Source organism: Ursus maritimus, unplaced genomic scaffold (assembly GCF_017311325.1).
Source record: "Ursus maritimus isolate PB19 unplaced genomic scaffold, ASM1731132v1 scaffold_12, whole genome shotgun sequence".
In the NCBI taxonomy this organism is placed as follows: Eukaryota; Metazoa; Chordata; class Mammalia; order Carnivora; family Ursidae; genus Ursus; species Ursus maritimus.
Window position 1 is genome coordinate 14871721 of NW_024423564.1, and position 6063 is coordinate 14877783.

The following is a 6063-nucleotide window of genomic DNA, read 5'->3' on the forward strand; positions in this document are numbered from 1 at the left end:
CCTCCATCTTTAAGGCCAGAAAGGTTGCATCTCTCTCTGACTGTTCTGTACTTCACATTTTCCTCTGACCCTGACACTCTTTCAATTACCTTTTCCCTTGAATTATACTTCCTCCCTTTAAGGACCCTTGGGATATATTGGGCCCATCTGGAGAACCCAGGATAATCTCCCTATTTGAGGTCAGCCAATTAGTACCTTAATTCCACCTGCCACCTAATTCTCCTTTGCCATTTAACCCAACACATTCAGCTTCTGGGGATTAGGACATAGACATCTCGGGTGGGGGACTAATGCCACACCAATGCCATACATTAAATACACCACAGTTTAATATTTTCGTGACAGTTCAATAATTGTCATTCAGCTGCCTTAATCTACAGAATTTATCTTTTTAATCTATATAAGACATTAAACCGGCCAGATGCAGCAGTAACAAAAAAATGTAAAGCAATATAAAACAAACTGTACATTTCAGAGTAGTGGTTATTTGTGTGCTTATGCTCATATATATATATAGAACTATACATGTATACACGTGTATATGTGTATATACTATGTGTGTACATATGCTATGTGATAATTCTTAAATTCTTACTATATTATCTCAGTAGAATCCCCAGGCTATTCAGGTCCTTGAAGACAGAGACATTTAAGATTGCTATTAAATCTATTTAATTTACAGATTATTTCTATCCTAAGATCTTCTAAATTCCAAAATTGCATATCCTGTTGGGATATTTTCTTTTTTTAAAAAAATTATCTATCTATGTATCTATAACATGAATAGGGTGGAGGATGGGGAGAGGCAGAGGGAGACAAAGAATCTTACGCAGGCTCCACACCCAGCGCAAGCCCAACATTGGGCTTGATCTGAGATCCAGGAGCCTGAGATCATCACCTGAGCCCAAGTCAAGAGTTGGATGCTTAACCAATTGAACCACCCAGGCGCCCCCTGTTGGGAAATTTTCAAGTATGTGTCCTGCAACTACTTTGAGGTCACTGTATCTCCAACTAAAGCCATCCTCTTTTCCCAAATCTGCTTTCTTCTTGTATTCCCCAGCTCCGAATGCCATCACGGTCCATAAAATAACCAAAATTAGAATCCTAGATGCTGCCTCTGGGTCCTTCCTAGTCGCATTTCTCCATATTCAATCAGTTTCCAAATCACACAGATTCTCTCATATTTTTCTATTCATCATCTCTTCTCAGCCTCCACTAATTACTTCAGTTTGGTCTTCTTTGTACCTTATGACCACAAGAGTCTCCTCACTAGTCTGCGTCCCTCAATCCGTGCTACTGTCACTGTGGTCCTTCTCAAGTGTGCATGTGAACATGTTATTCTTTGATTTAAAACACTTCAGTAGCACCTTCCAGATAAAGCTCAAACTCCTTAGAATGGTAATACAAGGCCCTCTGCAGTCTGGCCTAGACCTATCTCTTCAATTGCCAAAGGCTGGATTTTTAAATAATGTAAAATAATAGTGGGAAAAAAAACCCAATCCTGCATTCAATATTCCATAAGAAAAATAATATGCAGAACAAATACACGTACAAAGAATGGAGTCTACAGTCACAGTCATTAATCATTGATGATGACTCAGGCCCGCCTGTCCTATCTTTTTAATGCCAGGTCCTTTGTTCTTCCTTTCACAGGTGGCCTGATTATAGTGTCTCTATCCCTCCACCTCTTGGACCCGTTCTCCAGCCTTCAGAGCTCCCAGCCTGTGGCCTCTTCCCCTTCTCCCCCTCTCTCAGTCTCCCTTGGGCTCTGCCCTTTCCTGTCCAGCCTGACTTCAGGGCCACAACACTTTTAGCAATACCTTCCATTTGGCACCCCTTGTTCTGTAGTCTCCAAAACCTTGCAGAGCCCCAACCCTGGATAATTTTAGCCTTCTTCATTTTTGCTCAAATACTGGGGCAACTAAGCATTATGGAGAAAATTCAATATCCATAGGGAATGAATGATATTAAGGCAAATTTACAATCTATAATCTCAGCTGGGCCTTGGCAGCTCTCCGAAGTCTCCCTAGACAACTCAGTCATGTTGAATAAATAATCACTGAGTGCTTAGTATGTGTCAGTTTTTATTCTATTACCCCTTTTTGTTCTGAAAATGTTTTTGTATCCCTTATCAGAAATTGTTTAATATAGCTCAATTACAGAACGAAAGAGATGAGATTTTAATTTCAGAGTAATGTTTAGAGTATGTGAAAAATGATCTAAAATGACAATACTACATACTTGGTATTCATGCCCTGTAACAATGCCATAAATTTATGCAAGCCATTTTCTTTTCCTAGAGTGTCCTTACCCACCTCCTCTGCTTCGTAATTTCCTATTCATCCTCTAAAAGTTAGCTCAGTGTCACCCGCCCTCAGTGAACACTTTCCCGGCTTTTATGTAAAAGTAGTTAGGGACTCTCTCCTTTATGCCTTGAGAGCATCATATGTTCTGTGTCCATCTCCCAAATAAATAGTGACTCCTTCAGGGGCTGGTCTTAACTTAGTTTGGTAAATGTTAGCACAAGGTAGACAAGCAATGCACACGTACTGAATAAATGAGTGAATCCTTGGGACCCTGGACAAATTAGTTCCTTAACAAATTAGTTCCTTAACCTCAAGGTCCTCACTTAAAAAATATGGATAGGGGCGCCTGGGTGGCATAGTCGTTAAGTGTCTGCCCTCGGCTCAGGGAGTGATCCCGGCGTTATGGGATCGAGCCCTGCATCAGGCTCCTCTGCTGGGAGCCTGCTTCTTCCTCTCCCACTCCCCCTGCTTGTGTTCCCTCTCTCGCTGGCTGTCTCTCTCTCTGTCAAATAAATAAATAAAATCTTTAAAGAAAATATGGATAATGCATCACAGAGTTGTCTCAAGAATTAAACTGGGAGACAATACTAGTCATTAAATCATTCTGACAAATAGTAATTTCCTTCCTTCTAGAATATGAATGCTCCAGAGCCCTAGCTACTCAAGAGGATTACATCATCCCTAGATCTGCTTTACCACCAAACTGTCAGGTGCCAGTGGAGCATAAGATTTCTCTCTCGAAATATCCTTTTTCTTTATTAGCACTAGGGTTGGCTTTCCTTTCAGCCAGTTTCATTCTTTCACAAGAGTTGGTGGGTATTTGATGAGTTGCAGAGAACTATAAAACAGAGTTTAGGGCAGGTAGTTAGGAGCCTGACTTTCCAGCTGTCTTATGTATAAATACAGGCTTATGGTATGAAATTTGTCTTTCAGAAAAATAATCCAAGCCATGTTACAGATCCTCTGCTCATAAAATATCAAAGCTAGAATTTAAAGCTGAGAATGCTAAATATCTGCTGTATTCTTGTTAGTTTCTCTAGTAGGTTTTTAAAAACTTTATATTATGAAAAATTCAAAGACCGACAAAAGCCGAGAGAAGAGTAGAAAGAGCCTCCCCAGCAGTTAGTTACTTACAACTAGGTCTTACAGACGAATATTCAGTCGTGTCACGCAACTGCTTTGTGCCTTTGTTTCCTCATTCATAAGATGAGAACGTGGATTATATAATACTTTTAAAATTGGCTTTGTGAAGCTCCCTTAGAGACTTCAGGGGTAGTAAGGTACTATATCTTTTTGCCCCTCCGTAGAAAAAATGTTATATACTGGGATTCACCATACATTTGAGCAGAAGGACTTTGTGGCTAAATATTCTGAAAAAAAAATCACTGGACTAGACAACTTCTAACATTCTTTTCAGCTCTCAAGCATTGTGATTTTACATTTCTGATATATACTGAAATACACCCTAGTGAAAATAATCTACTTTTTACATCTTGTTTAAACACTTTCCTATTCAGTCCATACTCAGCATGTGTAAGTGCATGGATGTGTTAGAACTGCCCTTTTTCCACTGACAAGTGTACGATTTCAGATATTCAGAGAAAAGAGAAAATAAATATTGGGGGTTTGGTTTTCCCGAGAAATACGCTTATGTATCTTGGGATTAGGTAAGGTCTGTTTATTCTAATGAGTTATAAACATCTTTCTCTATAAATATAAACTCTAGACTGTCAGATTCACATTCCTGGAGATAGTACAGAACATAAGATGATCTATTTTTGAGCTCTTTAGTATTTGAGTTGCACAAATAGAGAGATAAAATGGTAGAGAAGGCCAGAAAGGGAATATTTATAAGTTCACGAGAAGGAATGATGAATTCATTTTCTTCGACTTAGTTTTGCTGCTCATTTTCCCATTTCACCCTAAGCTGATTCCACTAGAAAAACACTGTTACCTAAGAAGTCAAATACAGTATAGCAATAATTGTTTAGTCCTAAGAGAGCAGGATATAAAGAAATAAGCCAGGAAATTATGGTTTGAGAGATGACAACACAGGAAGGATAAGTTACAATAAAAGGCATAGTTTAATCAATAATTGAGTTTTACAAAAATATGTATTTTCATCTTTACAAAACACTGTAAATAGGGAACTGTATAGACATCACTATTAAAAATTTTTTTAAAAATTTATTTTAGAGTAAAAGAGTGGGGTGGGAGGGGCTGAGGGAGAGGGAGAGAGATATCTCAAGCAGACTCCCCACTGAGCAGAGCCTGATACCAGGCTTGATCTCATGACCCTGAGATCATGACCTGAGACAAAATCAAGAGTCAGACATTCAACTGACTGAGCCACCCAGGTGCCCCTGGACGTTACTATTAAAAACATGAAGTTGATGCACAGGGAAATAGTTAAGGTTTTCTTTTCTAAATATATTTTTCTCAGATATTTAAATAATACATAATTAACTTTCTTTTCTAATTGTCTTCAATTGCCAGTGAGCAATCCTATTGCCTTTTCCCATTCTGTTCACTCTCCTACACTCTGAGAGGGCTTTTACATATCTTTCCTCAAACCCCCACCTCCGTCTATCCCATCCCCACTCTTCAGTGATCATCTTGTTTCCTATTTCACTAAGAAATCAGAAACAATTTGAAAAGAACTTCTATTTGCTTCCACTTTTCATATGCCTGCATCTGAAGCCATATTCCCTGCCTTCATTCCTCTTGACAATTCAAGGACGCTGTCTAGCTGCTGTCCTTTTTCTCTTCTGTACCACATCTCTCCTTCTCTGTTGAACCACTCATATCACTACATAAATATGCTGAACTATCTCCCACCTTAAAAAAACCTCAAAGACCTGCCTTGACCCTATATCCTTTTTATTTGTAACTCCATTTTCTGTTCCTTTTTTTGCAGCAAAATTCCTCATAAGAATTATTTATATTGTCTCCAATTTTTCTCCTCCCAAACCCTAACTCACTCCAATAAGGGGGCAGGCTCAGAGCATTCTACAGAAGTGCTTGTTAAAGGCACCAATGGTCTCTGTACTGCAGATCCAAAGGTTGGTTCTCAGTCCTCACCTTTCACGATCCACTTCCACGGTGTGGGACAGAGCCAACTCTCTCCTTTTTGAAACACGTCCTTCACTTGGTTTTCAGGACACTCCTCTTCCTCCTCTCTCACAGTTGCTCCTTTGCTGGTTCTTCCCTTTCTCCCCGATCTCCAACACACTGGAGTGTTCCACTCCTTAGTCTGTGGTTTTTTCTTTATTTATGCTCACTCCCTCTGGGTCATTTAATCAAATCTCATGGCTTTAACTATTATGTGCTGAAGACGTCATGATTTCCAAATTGATATCTCCAGCCGGGCCTCCCCAGTGAACTCTGCAGTGCCATATCCAACTGCCTGCTTGATGTGCCTGGCTGGGTGTTAAACAGGGATCGCCAGCGTAATACGTCCAACACCCAAGCTCCCAACCTCCACCTGTTCCTCTTAGAGGCTCTCTCATTTCAATAAATGAGTTACTCAGGCCTTAAACCTTGGACTACTGAAACAGCCTCCTAACTCATCTTCCTATTTCTGCCCTTGCTCCCCTTGTTGTTCCTACAAATGGTCTATTCTCTATCTAGAAGCCATAAGTCAAGATAATTTTATTCCCCTGCTCTAAACCCTCCAGTAGCTTTCTATCTCACTCAGGTTATAAGTGGCTGAGGAGACTCTTTATCATCTGATCCCATTTCCTATTCCCGCCCCCCC

At 39.8% G+C, this 6063-nt stretch overlaps 1 protein-coding gene across 1 annotated transcript in view; it reads right to left on the reverse strand.

The window, feature by feature from the left end:
- FAM102B (family with sequence similarity 102 member B) overlaps positions 1-6063 on the reverse strand; it is an 82606-nt gene that overhangs the window by 16772 nt on the left and 59771 nt on the right. The window lies entirely within an intron of this gene.